Here is a 19,847-nt window from a genome sequence, read left to right on the forward strand (position 1 = left end):
TTCTAGCCCGTCGAATTCAAAACCCTTTGTGTCACAACCCAAAATCATGTGACTGGTATCCGACACACGACACAATATCCAATCCGGATAAACCACACTGTACAAGAATGCCCATCCATATGCAAAATAGATACACGTGAAAGCCTTTTTTGAAAACACAATCATTTTAAATGATAAAATCCATACATAAAATAAAATCTTTAAATCCATCATTTTCAATAATTGAAAGATACAAAAGAATAACAATATTTCTTTCATGCATGCTATATGAATAACTCTCGATTACAACTCCAGAAGAACAACAACTGTCTATGAAATCTCTAATACACAAGGATGAAATAAATACTTGGGACGAACCCCAACCAAAAGTAAGTAAGATCAATATAAAGGCTACCACAAATAGAAGTGGTGCCTTGCTATATACCTCGGAAAGAGAATTACCCTAGACTCATCCGCTCATCACGTACCATGTCTCATCCTGAAAATATGTAAAGTAAGCGGGACTCTGGAGAGAGGCCCCTGAGGGCTGAGTACACTACCACGACACTCAATAAATGTCATAAACTTTCTCTAACTCAACTTCTTGGGACAAGGCTTTAAAAAAATAATGCAACCAACATTTGATATAAAACGATAACAATTATATCAATTCATTGCTATTTATCATTTCAAAAGAAAAGACTTGAAAAATGTAAATCATGATACAAACTTTAAAAATGTTATATCGACTCATGATTCTAATATGAATCATGCAGAACAATTTCAACTTCATTAAGTCATTGAAATCGCTCTCGGCTCTTTAGGTCTAAATATAATGAAATTTTCTTTTATCTTCTCACGGGGAGTAGTATACCATCACCGACACAATAAGGTCAACTAGGTTATGTACCTTGAGGCAAGTATCATATGCTTTATTTGCTCAGGTCATCTCATTATAGTGTTGTACGAATGGACTCAGCTATACTATTTATAATAGCACAAAATAGCACCCTCTCAAGGAGGATACTCTTCCGTAGTCTATATCGCGAAGTGGTCATCTACGCTTACATCGACATATGTAGTTTTATGATGAAGAATACGATATACCCGAAGTCAATCTAGGTGAACACAAGTAACTCCCAACACATTTGATACCCAAAAATACACTCATAGCAGATAGCCTCAAATTATCTATTTTATCAAACCATGACGTTTATAGTCAATCTAGACCTTTTGAACAAAATAAATGAAATCCATTCTCATTTCATATTAAGCCATTAACAAAATGACATTTTAATCTTTAAAGATTTAACAAGTGGTAATTCGAAATATAAAAATTTTAAAAATATTATATTTCTCATTTTATAAAACAAAGATAACAATAAAACTCAAATGTTTAATCCCTTTATCATCAACATAAGTTCTTTAATAAAACTTATAATGTAAGTCTCAAGTGTCATTTTACCAACTAATATTTAAAATAAGATTTTTAGAAAATAACATGACACTTCATATGCAATACAATGTTTTAGTACATGGAGATTTCCGCACTTGTTTGTCCTCATAAGTACGAACAGACATATATGTAAATAATTCATATCTTAACCCAAATCATGCTCTTAGAGAAAATCTCTCGAGAAAAATAAGTTTAATCAACTTGCCTCTAGTCCAAGCTTCAAACTATTACTACGATACTCTAATTTGTTTAAAATGCCCAAATGTCGTCACAAGTCGATATCTACATTTATGAGTTCACATATATCATTAACATGTCACAACAATACCAGTTAAACCAATTAAGCGCCTAGCACTTAGGTCCAACTTCACAACTTTCACAAAAATCCTTATTTCACCATTTGAAGGCCAACCCTTGAATATTAACTCCAATTCATCCATTAAATGTGTTATGGAATCTAGTCCTTCCATTAGAAACTCAAAAGGTTGTCGTTCAAATGAATCCAACACTTTTCATATTCCCTACTATCACGAGCGTGATTTCTGTCCGCCGAAACCAGCCTGCGCGGCAGCCGCCGAAAATTATCTTTAGAAGCAAACCCTAGAAAATTCCTCTTTGGTGTTCTTAGTTAATTTGATGAAATCTAGCAAACCCAAGGATGTTGCAGTGTTAATACTAGTGTTTCTCAACATTAATTAGTATAAAACATGGATAAAAACTCACCTTGGATTGTATGGAATGCCCATGGCCAAGAACTTCTCTCTCTTAAGCCCCAAAACCTTCAAAATCTTTTTTCTTTTCTCTCCCTGAAACTCCCTCTATTTATAGAACATGAGTCTGTGTGGGTGGCCTGCCTAGGCCAGGTATCCTGCGGGGGCCACGTAACCTGGCCACGCAGCTTAAGCCCTCTCTTCTCCTCTTCCTCCCTTCTTCTGGAATGGGCCACGTAGCCTGCGTGGGCCATGCATCTTGGCTACGCAGGGCTTTAGTGATTTTTCTTATCTTTTCTATTCAATTTTTCAAAGCTATTTCCTTAGACACATAACTTAGGGACTCTGAACCTCGTGACTTTTATGTCCAAGTATTGTGATGATCCTGATATCCTTGTGTGGGCCAGCATATGCTTCGAGGTCTCACTAAGTATTTTCTTAAGCTCGAGTTAGGCTTAATCTTGTTAAAAATTTATGGGGCTTTACACTTTGAAGATCGGGTCAACCCATTTTGACAACTCTAATCGTACATTACATAGAAATAAGGAATTCATGATAATGTGTTTCACAACTTATATGTTTCTTAGTTTGCATTCACCAGTGATTGTTCATGTGACAAATAATTGAAGCTCCTCCCTTCTTGTATGTATATATAGTACGGGGTTTAATTTTCATTTGACACGACATGAAATAAAAGGAGATCATAGACATGGAGCCATGGATTGGCCATGCTAATTCATCTTCCTGACAGACAGAAAAATTAAATTAGGGTCCTATTTCACGTAGTAGAATTAAAATGAACGAGGTACAACATACTTTAATCGAAACTTCTATGCAGCTTCAGAATTTGCTATTATGAGCCACGTGGGTGTAATGACTTATAGGATGTAACTACATTTAATATAGTAGTCGCCCTAAATTTAATACTACTTACTTTCACTCTGACAAAGAGAATTGAATGAATGAAGAAAAAATGCATGTGTATCTTTTTACGAGGTACTCAATAGTCGGAATCAGAAATTAAAGTGTATGAATATTAAATCTATCATTAAATTTATAACTCATTTAGTTATTGATTTGTAATTAAATATTTATATATATTTAATAAATTTTCTAATACAAATTTAAAATTTAAGCAAAAAAATTAAGAAATTCGTCGGAACACATATCTAATACTCTAGCTATACCCGAGTCATTACTATAAGTTTCTGAAAACCTTTGAATCCACGCAACAACCCTTCGTACAGTGTACTGAAAAAAGCAAACATTATTTTACGTAAATATTGCAACTGTCCAAATGAATGTGAATATGTAGAATATAGCTTTGCTTCTGTCGATAATTAGAATGGTCCAACATGGAAGACAAGATTGGAACCATGTGCGAGGGTCCAAAACTATTTATAATTTCTGCTGACCTTTTTTGACTTTTTAAATACTTACATTTTTTTAAGCTTTGGTCATTCTGTCAAAAGCCAATTCCTTGGGTCAAAAAATATGTTTTTTTAACCGAACAACTTTAATTTAGTTTTTGAAGTTTTTCAAATACTTGTTTAAACCTAACGGTAAAGTAAAAAAGTGAACATAGCAAAGCTGAACGTTAGGCCATAATTCATTTTCCTAATAGTGTTTTCTGTATTTTCACGCGAAGTTGCTTATGCTGTATTTGGAAGAATTAAATTAGGTCAGCAAGTCGAAGTTGGAATGTCCTTTTTAGCATCTTTGAGAAATTGGTTAATTTTCAAAGCTACCATTTATAGGATATGGTTGTTTTAATCGTAATTAGGCGTCATGTCGTTACAGAGGCGGAGCCAAAATTTAGAGTTTATGAGTTGGGGATTCTAGTCCTTCTAATAGCCCGTTTGGCCAAGCTGCAAAAATCAACTTATTTTGAGAAGTACTTTTTTTTAAAAGTGTTTTTGGTGAGAAGCAGTTTATATTTGACTAATTAGTTTGAAAAACACTTCTGATCAGCAATTAGTGTTTGGCAAAGCTTTAAAAAACTATTTCTAAGTGTATTTTTCTCAAAAGTGCTTCTCAAAAAAGTGCTTTCGGATGGAAGCTACTTTTTTCTGCTTCTCCAAAACTGTTTCTGCTTCTCCTCAAAAACACTTTTTTGTCCTTCTAAAAGCTTGGCCAAACACCTCAATTTTTGGCCAAAAGTGCTTTTGGCGGAAAAAAACACTTTTGGCCAAACAGGCTATAAGTTACTAGGTTCTAAAGTAATAATTTCTATATATTCAATAAATTTTTTAAGACAAATACATTATTTGAATCAAAGCAATTGAGTTCGGTCGAATCCGTAGTCAATGGGCTAGCTCCGCCCATGCATGTCAACATACAATATTGGTAAATTTTTGTCAATACTTCACGAACTTAATAAACAGTGTTATAATTTGGTTCAAGGACAAAGTTATTTCAGGAGTATAGTTCCTGGATCATTTTTACATTTTATCCAAGGATATCTAATTTAGGGATTATTTATCTAACCTCCCAAGTAGAATAAAATAATACTAAGTTTAAGGTATCCTAAGATGAGTTAATACCTCCAATCGAATAAAGTACTCTTTCATTCACTTTTACTTCTCTATTTTGAACTTTTCACATTTCTTAAAGAAATAATAATTGTAGTATGTATTTTATCGTATAACTCCTAATAATAATAATAGTATTTTGAAAAATTTTGGGAAATAATTTTGAAAATTAATAATTAATGATAAAGATTAAACAGAAAAAAAAATCGTCTTTCTCTTAATTTAGTATAGTGGACAAATAAATGTGAAAATGTAGTGGACAAGTAAAAGTGATCGAAGTGAGTATAAATTTAGCTAGCGTTTAGCCATAAATTCCCAAATTTATTTTGAAAAATCTGATTTGGGCGAAGTTTAGTTAGAAAATTAAAATTTATTTGGACATAATTTTTCAAAACATATTTCACTTTAAAAAAAAAACATGAAATGTGACTTATACCTATAAGTTCTATAAACTATCAAAAATTCCCAGTAATACCAAACAAACATACTTGCTAATCATGTATATGCAGAACCTTCATCGATAACATTCATTATCATTATCACAAATCATAGTCCTGAACATAAATACGTTTGATATAAAATTATCATTTTTATAATGAACTACATAGTACACTATTCTAAATTTACATTCAAACTTTATCTTTGCGGTGGATTGCCACAGATTGGTACAACACCTTTGACGAAGGTTTTCTTCTGTTTATAGAGAAAGGCAAAGTCGCGTGATATGGACTAGTTGGGTCATAATAATAGAAAGTGAGCTTTTCTATAAAATACAAAGTTTGGGGTAATTTTTGAAATTTTTTAAAAAATCAAACGACAATATTTTGGGCCAAAAATAAATCTTGAGCTGATTTTGGGATTTGAAAATTTGCCAAAATATGAATAAAATCTTTAAACAAATAAGTATTTGCCAATAAAATTTGAATTTTTTGTGATAAAATCTATGACCAAACGAGGGTTAGTGGGCGTTGGACATAAGAATTGTAAAATTCTAAAAAAAAGTGAAAAAATTTTCAAGTAAAAATGATATTTGAAAATTAGAGTTGTGTTTGGACATAAATATAACTTTGAATTATTTTTAAAATTTTTTGAGTGATTTGAGTGAAAATTTTGAAAAATATCTCATATTATTCCATGAACTCGTTCGATTGTTTTTGCAGTCCCGAAATTAAAGTCACGACTTTTCAACTCGTGCTACTGAACCATCCCAATCATCATTAGTTGCTTTGCTGTAATGGAATTTCGTGCTAACATTTTTTAAACTTTTGATCTTTTTCAAAAAGAAAATTGTCAAATGACTCAAAAACTAATGATTTAGCTAGCGTTTGGACCCGGGTGGCTCACGGGGAGGCTAGTAAAGCCTTTGCTTTAGGCCCCCTAAATTTTAGGCTCCAAAAGTATTTTTAGTTGTAGATTTACTATTTCGCTTAAACAATATTGAAGTTTATAGAATACTAAATCCTTATAAAAAGGAAAAGAAGGACTATCTATTTTTTAACAATAGAAATATTTTAGAACTTTGAATTAAAATACTCAAATCTTCATATTGATAGATAATATTTTTACAATAAGATCCAAGGTAACCAAATGTAAATACGTGGCATACATCTTATTAACTTGAATTTTCTTACCAATGGGTATATTAATATTATATTTTATAAGATAATTATACTATAGACAAAAAGAAAGAAAGAAAAAAGGAACCAAGGTAATATTAATACTATATTTTGAAAGATAGTTATACTATAGATAAAAAAAATTAAGGCCCTCACGAGTTTTATTAAGACTTCTTTGAGTATAACAGTGGAAAAATTGTACGATGGACTTTAGACTTTTTACAAATATTAAGTTGACTTTGTATGTACTAAGTTGTCTTTGTATCACTTGCTTCTAATATTAAGTGGACATCAATTTCAACATTTGTTCCTAAATGTTTACATGATAGAATTCACTTGTAAAAATTCTCTAATTTCATCTTCAAACCCTCCAAAATACTTGGCCCCTAATCTTTACAGCAAATTTCATGAAGTCACGACGAACTCGAATATACCCGTTCATCCAAGAATCAACTGTCCAAGCGCTCTTCCCAATGTAATAGGGAATACCAAATGCGTCTACACCATACCCCGTAAGGTGGAGGGCATGGCATTGAATTTTGTTTGAACCCGGAACCAAAATGGGGAGCTCAACTGGCCTAGGGCACCAAACAGCCTGATACAGGAAACAAGAAACAAGAAACAGATAATAAAAAGGAAAAGAAGAGTCTCAAGCTGTTAATTTTGTAAAAAGATAAAAATATTAAAGTTTTACCATTCCTTGATGGGTAAGCAAGGATGGATAAACATTAATTGAAGTAGTAACAGGCTCAAAATCCAAAGCATCAGTCACTTCATCCTCCTCTAGATATTCTCAACCCGAAATTCCAATTTTCAGGAAGCCCGAAAACACAAGTGTAAGCAAATGTCGACGAGTCTTTATAAACATAACCAAATCACAAATATACAAATTCCAAATTACCTGACTCAAAGGACACATGCATAGTCGTATCTAATGGACAAAATAGGGATAATCAGTCTCCCTATGCAATCCCTTATCCATAATGTAAGGATAAGCATGTTTAAACAGGGAGGGTAGAATTTGCCCTCGAAACACACTCCATCAGTTTAGACTTTGAGAAGTCAGTAGCATCATTATCTGCAGGGGTGGCTCAAGGAGGAGGTTAGTAAAGTCTTTGCTTTAGGCCCCTTAAATTTTGGGGGCCTAAAAATATTTTTAGTTGTGGATTTACTATTTCGCTTAAAAATATTGAAGTTTATAGAAAAAAAATAATACTAAATCCTTATAAAAATGAAAAGAAGGACTATCTATTTTTTAACAATGGAAATATTTTAGAACTTTGAATAAGATACTCAAATCTTCATATTGATAAATAATATTTCTTTACAATAAGATCCAAGGTAACCAAATGTAAATACGTGGCTAACATCTTATTAACTTGAATTTTCTTACCAATGGGTATATTAATGTTATATTTTATAAGATAACTACACTATAAACAAAAAGAAAGAAAGAAAAAAAAGGAACCAAGATAATATTAATACTATATTTTGCAAGATAACTATATTATAGACAAAAACAATCAAGGTCTCGTATTAAAATTTAGTTTTAGGCCACGAGTTTTATTAAGACGTCTTTGGTTTGGACATAAATGTAGTTAAAAACTTGAAAAAATAAATTTTTGAAGATGAGTTGAAAGTTAAAATTATGTTTAAAATTGTGTTACTGCTTAGTGAGAAATAATAAAATCTTACATGATTTCTCATTTTTTAAAAGAAAAGATTTTATATGGGCAAACGAGTCATCATAATTCAAGTGAATAAACAAATGGGGAGGATTATTATTTGCTCGTTTTATATTAGCAACAATACCTTTGACTCTCCCTATGTGAACCATGGGTGTCTAATCTTTTTCACGCGCATTATTTTAATTTGTTGATAACTGATCGGAAGTCTTTTCATCTTGTTTATAATCGAGGATCTATCGAAAATCGTATTTTTGTGCTTTCAGAATAAAAATATGATACGTACACCATATTCTTGTCAGACTCTACTTATCAGAATTCATTAGGTTTATTGATGTTGCTAGTGAGACCGGTACACAAAGGGAGTATATTTTCATATACCTATTCTAATTTAAGTTGTAGTGCTAAACTATTAGTAATGATTACAGTGCTCATTCATTTCACTTCTAAATGTTCTCTCTTAGACGAAAAGTTTTTATTTTGTGTCTCATACAACTGACACTAGTTATATGAGGCTCTTTTTTGTCTCGCTATTTAACCAAAAATAGGGGTTTCGGTCAAAGCTTAATTTTAGAAGAACTCAGGTTACTGATAACCAAATATAAATGGAAATAATTGATGAAAATAATAACTGAATAGAAAACAAAGTAAATCAGTATATTCCAATAGTATTTCGTGTCCTTATAAATGTTCAGTCCTCACCTTTTATAGCTATCTCTAAGTAATACGTTTTGTTTACTCATAATAGAGTCATTATGGACAATTAATGGCATTTAATGTAACGTTATTTTTGGTAATCATAACTGATTCAATATAGATTCCATAACGTTTTCCGTGATTAATGCCTATTAATTACTGATAATACGTATCTATACCCCTTTTGCTATTTAGGTTCATTCTTTTGATGTGACTTCTGAATATCAATAAGTTCGAGCGCCTTTCCTTTCTGACTTCCTTGAATCTTTGCCCGTACTTGCTGAAGCTCGTGCCTCCTCAACTATTCTTTGCCAACTGTCATTCTTTTACCAGTCCACGTGTCATGACATGTCACCTCACAATGAACTTAATTTTTTCCAATACAGATAGTCTCCCCACTTGCCATTTATTCTTCAATAGAATATTTGGGAAGTGGATCTTATTAAAGCGGGAATATTTGCCGCCATTATTTCTTCTCTAGAACTGACACTTCATATGTCACTTCCATTTAATGTTCGTAACAAGTGGCGTCCCCCGAATGTTTCTGCAACTTTTCAGCGCCTTTTAGGGCTTTTTATGGCTCCATCAATCATGAAGCAACATCTTCCATCATGACGTTTCCATCATTACACCTTTGCCTTGACGGTTGCTTCTAAGTATAAATATAACTTTTTGTCTTTGTCTTTCTCATAAAAAGTTTTATAATATTCAGTTCTTGTTTTCTTCTTCCTCGTACTACTATGTCTTCTTCAAATCCTAACCCTCGAAGAGTCCCCATTGTTGATAACCTTCCTCTTGATCCTGTTAGAAGTAGGAGAGGAGGAAGACTTTGTAGTTTAGGGTCTTCATCGTCACGAGGCCCTTCTATTCCTTCAGTGAGTTCTACTCCACCTTCTAGAACTAGAGGTTCTCTCTCCCAGAGGTTTTCGTCCAGAAATAAAGACTCTAATGAACCTCTTCGTGAGCCATTGGTAGACAAAATTTTCCCTGCTGAATTATCTTTTTATACCGATAAAGAATCAATCAGAAACCAAGTTTCTTCTATGTCTTCTTTAGATCGTGTTGATATTTAACCATCTCAAATCACTGAAGGTCTGATCTTTGTTGTTCGTAGGGATTGCCATTGGAGGCATGCTTTCCCCATTATAATTCCCAATGCAAACCAAAGGATTACATCTTACTTGACTGGGTTTTCTTTCGTATATACATACCCTTTTACACTGAATTTCAAGCCCCCTATTGATCCTGTTATCATCGAATTCTATCGTTTTTTCAACATTTGTTTAGGACAAATTGGTCCCATCGTGTGGAGGGGTATTTCTTGCTTGAGGCATTTAGCCAATATGGCTAGTTTGCCTTTTACTTTCTTTCATCTAATTCATCTCTACTCTCCTAAACTTTTCCGCCAAGGGGTTTTTACTTTAGTAGCGAGAAGTAAGAGAGTGTTGGTTAGCCCCGGGGATGATAAAGACCGTGGCTGGTATGCCAGGTTTGTTGCTTCCCCCACTGTTGGTCTAGTGAGTCAAGAAAATGTTCTATTTCCTGAGAAGTGGAATTTTGCACGTAAGTTTTCTTTTTATAACTTTTTCTACCCTTTTCTCAATTTTTATTGCTACCATTTTAACTTTTTCCTCTTTTTCAGCAACCATGGGAACTGTTGATGAGATTCCCAATTTCCATGGTTGGGTAGCAAAGTTATTGAATGCTGCTCCGATTGAAGGTAGATCTTGAAAAAACCTTTCACATCGGTTTGGTTGGAAAGTGAAGACTCATGATAAATGTTTTTTCTCTTATATCCTTCATACTTTCATTCACTTTTTCCTTTGGAATTTGTTTTGATCCTTCTTTTTATCAGGATTCCATTCGAGGTATAAGTGTTGATGCCATCATAGCTTCCAGAGTTTCTTTGGAAAGAGCTCAAGAGATAATCTTGGGTTCTTCATCGAAAAGGAAGGCTGCTGCAGTCCAAGATTCTGAAGAGGATGAGGAATAGGATAAGATAGTTCTTTGATAAAAAGTCCACGGGCCAGAAGACGCATCTTTTCAGACGATAAAGCGTCTCCTCCCTGTTCTGTTTCCATTAACGAGCCTGTTGAAGCCACCATGGTAATCTCTAATGATGACACTCCCGCAGCTGCTCGTGACTCTGACGATCAGCTTTTTGCTTATGGGTTTGATAGTGACAATTTGGGTTTAGTTTCTGATGAAGTTCCCCTTGCCTCATTTTCCATGCCTGCTCATGTGACATCTTCTTTACCAGTTATAACTGATGTCGTTGCTGCTCCGCCCCAAGCTGTTTTGACTTCTTCTATAGTTCCTCCTACAACTGTCCATCATACTGAAGTTGGTTCCTCAAGTGTAAGTGGAGCTATGAAGCAAGTTATCATCGAGGTCGGGCTGATGTGTGGTTGAAACCTCTGATTGGTCCAGTTGAAAAGTCCAAGCTTGAGAGTCACAACTCTTTGACTTGGATGAATGACATAGTGCAGTAATCATTAAAGGTATTCCTTTTCATACTTTATTACACCCTTCTTCTATTAAGGTTCTTACCCTTTTTTAGATCAATCTTGTTGGCATAGAGATGATGAAGAGGGTTTCCTATACATAGCAGTTAATGCATGATTATGAAATTAAAGCAGACAACTGGAGAGAACAATATGAAAGCCTTCAAATTGATATGGAAGTGTTAGAAGAAAGCAAGTGCATCTTAGAGCAACAATTGAAGGTTTTGACTTCAAAGTTAGCAGTTGAGAAGGCTTCCTCAAATCAAGTTGACAATGACAAGAATCTCCTCGAACATTTTTTTCTGGGCAACTCTCCAAGGTCAGTGAAGAGATCAGAGAACTGAAGGCTCTGCTAAGTGAGAAAGAGGTTTACGCCGGTGAACTTGTGCAAACACTTACTCAGACCCAAGAAGATCTCCGTGAGTCTTCTGATAAGGTCCGTTTTTTAGAAAGTTCACGTGCTCCTCTTCAAGCTTCTTATGATTCTTCCTTGGCTGAGAATGAAAAGCTCAAAAACGAGATTGATCAATGAGAGAGAGATTACAAGATTTTTGAGGACAAGATTGCTATTGAAGTGAGTTGGGCAATTTTGAACACATGCCACGACACCCTTGTGTTGGCTAGCCAAGAGGGTTTTAACTTGGATGCTGAGTTAGCTAAAATAAAAGAGACTATTGAAAAGACTCAGCAAGACCAAGACTTTCCTTCTCACATGGCTGATACTCCCGAGCGCGTTAAAGATGATATGGGTACGGTGAATGCTCCAACTCCTTCAAGCCAAATCGAACCTTCTGCTACTAGTAACACTGCTTTAGATCCTTCTTTAGCCCTAAGTGAAAGTTTATGAAATATGACTTTTCTTTTTTTTTTCTTTTTGGTGGAATGTGGTTTCAACCCTCGGTCCCATTTGAGGGTTTAGGTTTTGGAAATAACAAGTCCCCAGACCTTTTCGGGGCATTTTGTATAAATGACAAATAGTTTACGACTAGGTTCATACTTAGTCTAAACTTTAATGTTAAGAAGTTTTTGTTTTAACTTAATTATCTTAAGCTTCTGTTTTTCTCGTTCTTGCCTTTATACTCAATGACTTGTTAGTTAATTCGTGGGTTTATGTTTCCTTTTTGTATTTTTTTTTTGTTTTATAAAATGCTTTATTAACTTCATGGATGTCTGAATCAAACATGAATTTTATAAAAGATGGCCCCTTTATACCCGACATTTAATGAAGAAGACGTCTCAACTTCATAATGGTGTAAATATACGAAAAAGAAATAGGAACATGCATGTTTCTTGAAATAACTTTGATAAAGTTTTCATCAGAACTTTGTCAAGTTTAAGTAACATCTTACATGTATTTAAATATCTTCTATAACTTTTTGTAACTGTTTTGATTAAAACAGATTTGTAAAAAAGGAAATAAAATACAAGGATTTTTTTGTTTAACCCATGACTAAACATTGCCTTTAACCTAGACATCATAAGATTGTTAAATCTGTATGAAGGTTTTTTGATTGGCTTGTGTTATTGGCTCGTGACTTTGCTCTGCACTTTTGATGAGTTGACTTTTGGGCTTGACTTGAATTTAACTTGCATTCAATCTTCTTTGCCTTCTTTATACATATGTCCTATGTATATTATATAGTCCCCAAGTGTTTGAGCTTTGAAGTATGAAATCTCAAGCACTCGATTACTCCTATCATGCGGTCCTTTTCCTGAAAAAGAAAAACATACGGGACTCGGAAGTACGATTTTAGATGAAGACTAATTAACCCGTTTGAATTTCTATCAGAATAGTTGTAACCCTAGACCGAAAATTTATATTTTTCCACGTGTCTTGCAGGTCGTGATTAATCACTTAGTATGTGTTAGCTTTTTGACTATCATCTAAAGTCATTAGTAAAATTTTAACAATTCAAAAATAAAATTTTAAAATGAGGGTACCTGCCCATGGATACTTCCTTTCCTTAGAAATAGTATCTCTTTAGATGAACAACATTCCAATGTGAAGGTAAAATCTTGTCATCCATTGTTTCCAACTCGTATGCTCCTTTTCCTGTGATACCGTGAATCTTATAAGGTCCTTCCCAAGTTGGACTTAATTTTCCCGCATTAGCCGCTCTCGTGGATTGAAAAACCTTCTTGAGTACGAAGTCCCCAATCTTGAAGTATTTTAGACGAGCTTTCGGATTATAGTATCGTTTCATAACTTGTTTTTGCACTGTCATCCTTATTAATGCAGCTTCCCTTCTTTCTTCAAGTAAATCTAGGTTTATTCGCATTTCTTCTTCATTAGATTCCTCAGTTGCTTGTGTATATCTCGTGCTTGACTCCCCTATCTCGACTGGAATTAAGGCTTCAGCTCTATATACAAGTGAGAACGGTGTTTTTCTCATACTTGTTTTTGTTGTTGTTGTGTGGTAAGCTCACAAAACACCAGGTAACACCTCTGGCCAATTGCCTTTGGATTCCTCCAATATTTTCTTCAAATTGTTAATAATGACTTTATTCGTTGATTCACCTTGTCCATTGCCCATCGGATGGTAAGGTGTTGAAGTAATTCTTTTAATCTGCCAACTCTGGAAAAAAATTGTGATTTGTGCGCCTATAAATTGTGGGCCGTTATCACATACGATTTCCTTTGGTACGCCGAATCGGCATATGATATTTCGCCAAATAAAATCTCCGACTTCTTTTTCTCGTACCTGTTTAAAAGCACCTGCTTCTACCACTTAGTAAAGTAATCAGTGAGTACTAGCAAAAATCTTACCTTGCCTTTTGCTTGTGGTAGTGGACCCACGATATCCATTCCCCACTTCATAAAAGGCTATTACCGGATGTAACAAATCTGCAGGTCTATGCATATTGTTACCGTATCTTTGGCACTTGTCACATTTAGCCATAAAATTTTCCGCTTCTTCTTCCATTTTGGGCCAATAATAGCCTGCTCTAATTATGGTTTTCACTAAAGATCTTCCTCCTGCGTGATTTCCACAATGCCCCTCGTATATTTCTCTCATCACATAATCCGTTTGAGAAGGTTCGAGGCATCTTGCTAAAGGACCACCGAACATTTTACGATAAAGATTGCCTTGCTTTAAACAGTACCAAGCAACTTTTTTACGAAGCGCATGAGCCTTCTTCTTATCTTCAGGGATAATTTCGTACTGCAAAAAAAGTGAAAATCTCATTCCTCCAATTCCAAGTTAAATTATTAAAATTTACCTCGTTTTGGTCTTGATCAAGTACTGAATGGAATAGATGAATTACAAAATCATTTTCATCATTTGTCACTTCCGCTGCAGATGCAAGATTAGCTAAGGCGTCTGCCTAGACATTTTCTTCGCGTGGTATCTACACAACTTTCCAGGTTTGGAATTACCTAACTAGATCACGTGCCTTTTCCAAGTACTGCTACATTCTTACTTCTCTAGCTGAGTAAGTACCCATCATTTGGTTAACTACGAGCTATGAATCGCTTTTGGTTACAACTAGTTCTACGCCAATCTCTCGTGCCAGTTCTAAACCTGCAATCACAGCTTTATACTCTGCCTCACTGTTAGTAACATGGTGACATTTTATGGCTTGTCGTATATTTACACCCGTAGGTGGTACGAAAACAATTCCTAGGCCTGCCCCTTTTATGTTCGATGAACCATTAGTGAATAAAGTCCAAATTCCTGGATTAGACTCGTTGAATATTTGTAGTTCCTTTTCTGCTTCTGGTTGCATCCCTTGGCTAAAATCGACCACAAAATTTGCTAACACTTGTGACTTTATTGCAGTTCTAGGTTGATATGTAATGTCATATTCACTCAATTCTATGGCCCACTTGGCTAATCTACTTGATAACTCATATTTGTGTAATATATAACGTAGGGGATAGGCAATGACTACGGAGATGGAGTGGCATTGAAAATAAGGTCTTAATTTTCTAGATGCCATAATTAATGTAAGTGCAAGTTTTTCTAGATGAGGATACCGTGTCTCAGCATCTAATAATGACTTGCTAACATAATAAATTGGAGATTGTTTACCTTGGTCTTCACGAACCAAAACAGCACTTACCACTACTTCTGAAATAGCAAGGCAGATAAATAACTTTTCTCCATCTTTTGATTTTACGAGCAACGGTAGATTTGACAAGGATACTTTCAGGTTTTTGAGCGCTTGCTGACATTCCTCAGTCCATTCGAACTGATCCTGCTTTTTTAGAGCTGAAAAGAACTTGAAGCATTTTTCTGTTGATTTGGAAATAAATCTTCCCAAGGCTGCAATTCTTCTCGTCAGTCTCTGTACCTCTTTTTTACTCGTAAGCATATCGGGGATTTCCTCAATAGCTTTAATCTGCGCGGGATTTACTTCAATGCCACGGTTAGAAATAAGAAATCCCAAAAACTTACCTGATGAAACACCAAATGCACATTTCTCGGGATATAGCTTCTTGTTGAATTTACGGAGAATCTGAAATGTATGAGACAGATGCTGAATATGATTCCCCTCTTGTTGGTATTTGACCAGCATATCATCTATGTAGACTTCCATAGTTTTCCCTAAATGTTCTTGGAACATTTTGGTCACCAACCTTTGGTATGTGGCCCCAGCATTTTTGAGGCCAAATGGCAATACTTTGTAAAAGTAAGTCCCCCTGTCTGTTATAAATGAAGTTTTTTCCGCATCTAGGGGATCCATTTTGATTTGATTATACCCTGAATATGCATCTAAAAAACTTAATAATTCATGTCCTATAGTAGCATCAATGTTGATCTATATGTGGTAATGGAAAGAATCTTTAGGACAAGCTTTGTTTAGGTTAGTGTAATCTACACAGACTCGCCATTTAGCATTCGTTTTTGGTACTACTACAGTATTAGCTAACCAATTAGGATACTTTACCTCACGGATAGACCCAATTTTTAAAAGTTTTTGCAATTCATCTTGAATCACCTGATTTTTTAAAGATCCCTGCTTTCTTTTCTTTTGTTTGATAGGTGGATATGATGGATCTTCATTTAACTTGTGAGTCATTACTTTCGGAGGTATTCCTGTCTTATTAGAATGGGACCAGGTAAAACAATTCACGCTAGTTTTCAAAAATTCAATCAACTTACCTTTCATTTCGTGGCTTAGGTTGGCCCCAATGTAAACTTTCCTTTCAGACCATTATAGGAATAGTTCTACAGCCTCCAATTATTCAATCATCCTTTTGATATTTTCATCTTCTTTCGGTTCTTGGATGGAATCGGGCCTCGAGTCTACATATGTATGCTCATGTTCAGTTGAGGCTTGTGTTGCAGCATCCTCAACTAGATTCTGTAATTGCTATTTTTCTTCATTTTTTGCGCTTGAATCTGCTACGGAGTTGATGCTCCTAGATGTTTGTTGATCACCACGGATTTGACGTATTCCCCATTTATGAAGGGAATTTAATAACTTGATGTAGAGTAGATGGCACAACATCCATTTCGTGAATCCACGGTCTACCGAGAATCATATTATAAGCCATATCCATCTCTACCAACTGAAATTTCGTGTCTTTGACAACTCCCTCTGCGAATGTTGTAAGTACTACCTCCACTTTTGTTACGACGCTTGAATTGTCAAAGCCAGATAAAGTATGCACCTTGGGTACTAGCTTATCTTCAGCTTGCATCTCGTTTAATACTCTTAGAAAAATGATGTTCACGGAGCTACATGGATCAATCAAAACTCGTTTCACGTTAGTGTCATGTACAATTAGGGATATTGACAGTGTATCGTTGTGTGGAGTCAGCACGTCGTCTGCATCTACATCTACAAAGGCAATACTTTATTCTTCCAAAACATGTCGAACCCGCTTCCCGTGTGTAACTGTGACCTTTGAAACTTTCTTGGCTGTCGTATATGTCACACCGTTAATTTCTTCTCCCCCGCTTATAACGTTGACGGTCCTTTTTGGAGAAGGAGGTTTAGGGGGCTCCTGCCTGTTCTTCATATATGCTTGCTTACCTTTTTCACTAAACAATTTGGTAAGATATCCTTGCTTTAATAAATGGTCAACTTCACCTTGGAGCAATCTACAATCTGCCGTTTTGTGACCATGATCGTTATGAAACTCGCACCAGAAATCAGGATTTCGCCTATTTGAATTTGATCTCATTTCGTTTGGCCACCGCACCTTATCACCCATGCTTCTTAATACTGTTACTAATTCTGATGTGCTGACATTAAAATTGTAACCACCAAATTTTGCCTTCGAGCTTTTATCATCATCTCGCGTCTCTTGTGCGTTTCGCTCTTTTCCAAACCTTGACGATGAGCCCGTCTCTCTATCTCTTGATCTATGATCATACCTCGGATTATCCTGCTTTGAACGTGAGTCTCTTCCTGCTGGTCCTATGTAAGACTCGTATCTGTTTTTACCGGACCTTTTTTCAGTTTAAGCATGTCTCAAACTTACCCTCTCCTCTTTTTGAGACCGGGAGATGGTATCTTCTTCTATCCTTAACTTTGTGTTGTATCTGTTGTAAACATTATTCCAAGTTGTCGCTGGAAATTTGCGTAGACTTTCCTTGAGTCGTCTCGTGGCTTCTGAACTTTTCTCATTTAAATTACTGGCAAAAGTCATAGCTACCCAGTTATCAGGTACACGTGGTAACATCATCCTTTCACGCTGGAATCTGTCCACGAATTCTCTAAGCAGCTCTGAATCTACTTGCTTTATTTTGAAAATATCCTCCATTTTTTTTCGACTTTTTGAGCTCCCGAATACGCTTTGATAAACGAATCTGCAAGCTCAGCAAAAGAATTTATAGAATTTTCGAGTAAAAGAGAATACCATGTTAATGCTCCCTTAGTGAGTGTTTCACCGAATTTTTTGACCAATACTGATTGATTTCTTGTTTGGTTAAATCATTGCCCTTCACGCCAGTTGTGAATGCAGTCACGTGGTCTCGTGGATCAGTTGTGCCATCGTATTTTGGAATATCGGGCATCTTGAATTTCTTTGGAATCGGCAGAGGAGCAGCACTGAACTTCCAAGGTTGTTGTGAATATTTATCCATATCTATTCCCTTGATTATAGGCGATACTCCAGGTATTTGCTCTATGCGATCGCTTTGCTCCTTGAGCTATTTCTGTAAGGTTAACACTAAATTTTGTAAATCAGAATTAACTATGTTACCTGATCCTCCATCACGAGACTCGCTGGGAGTTCCACCACTGCTTGAATTAACGAGTCCAGAACGTGGGTTTTCCAAGTATTATTATTCGGAGTTGGTGTTGGTGGTGCAACTGGCAACTGACTGATAAAAGCCTGAAGAGCGTTATTGACATGTTGAGCAATTAATTTCTTCAAAGCGTCATTGAGTGCTTGTTCGTTCATAACTCTGTCATTTTGATTTGCTTCAGATCCGTTTTAGTTCGCAACTCTGTTATTTTGATTTGCTTCAGATCCGTCTAGAGTCCCCTCTCGTGACTGTCTCTGAGAATGTTGTGGCGAAGGAGGTGGGGTTCTGTCATCTGCATCGTTCACTTGATGTTGTGGATATTGAGGTGGTAAATTGTGTTGGTTATTGTCGTTGACATTCAACATGGTCGTTTTTTATGAAAGAATCGATTTGGAAAGCAGACGATTATCAGAGTCCCGACAACGGAACCAATTTGTTTAATCAAAAATAGGGATTTCGGTCAAAGCTTAATTTTAGAAGAACTCGGGTTACTGATAATCAAATATAAATGGAAATAATTGATGAAAATAATAACTGAATAGAAAGCAAAGTAAATAAGTATATTCCAATAGTATTTCGTGTCCTTACAAATGTTCAGTCCTCACCTTTTATAACTATCTCTAAGTAATACATTTTGTTTATCTCATAATAGAGTCATTATGGACAATTAATGGCATTTAATGTAACGTTATTTTTGGTAATCATAACTGATTCAATACAGATTCCATAACGTTTTCCGTGATTGATGCCTATTAATTACTGATAATACATATCTATACCCCTTTTGCTATTTAGGTTCATTCTTTTGATGTGACTTCTGAATATCAATAGGTTCGAGCGTCTTTCCTTTCTGACTTCCTTGAATCTCTGTCCGTACCTGCTGAAGCTCGTGCCTCCTCAACTATTCTTTGTCAACTGTCATTTTTTTACCAGTCCACGTGTCATGTCATGTCACCTCATAATGAACTTAATTTTTCCCAATACACTCACAAATTTCTGGACTCCAATCTTACATTTCTGGGTCCACAAAACTATAAGACAAAAAGGTTACCTCATACAACTAGTGTCAATTGTATGAGAAACAAAATAAATTTTTCTCTCTTAGACCATTTATGTTGAAGTTCAATTTTCAAATTCAAATTCAAATTTATTTTAGTACGGAGTGAAGGAGCAAACAAAATTCGTACTAGAAGGGGCAGTACATTAAGATAAGCTTGCAGTTGATATGTCAAGTACACTTTTTATTAGAGAAAAGTTGAATGCATGAAGTGAAATTAAAGAATTCAGAGCCAAGCAATCAGACTACACTTTTGAAGATATTTTTTTCCTCACATGTCTTGCTTCCCTTCCCCCAACAAAGAAAGAAGAAAAAGACAATTACATCGTAGAAATAATTTATCACTAGCTAGTAGCTTTTCTTTAGGGAAGGGAAGTTGTAGACCAACCGCAAAATTATGTTAGTGTG

The sequence above is a fragment of the Nicotiana tabacum genome, chromosome 16, assembly GCF_000715075.1.
Source record: "Nicotiana tabacum cultivar K326 chromosome 16, ASM71507v2, whole genome shotgun sequence".
In the NCBI taxonomy this organism is placed as follows: domain Eukaryota; kingdom Viridiplantae; phylum Streptophyta; class Magnoliopsida; order Solanales; family Solanaceae; genus Nicotiana; species Nicotiana tabacum.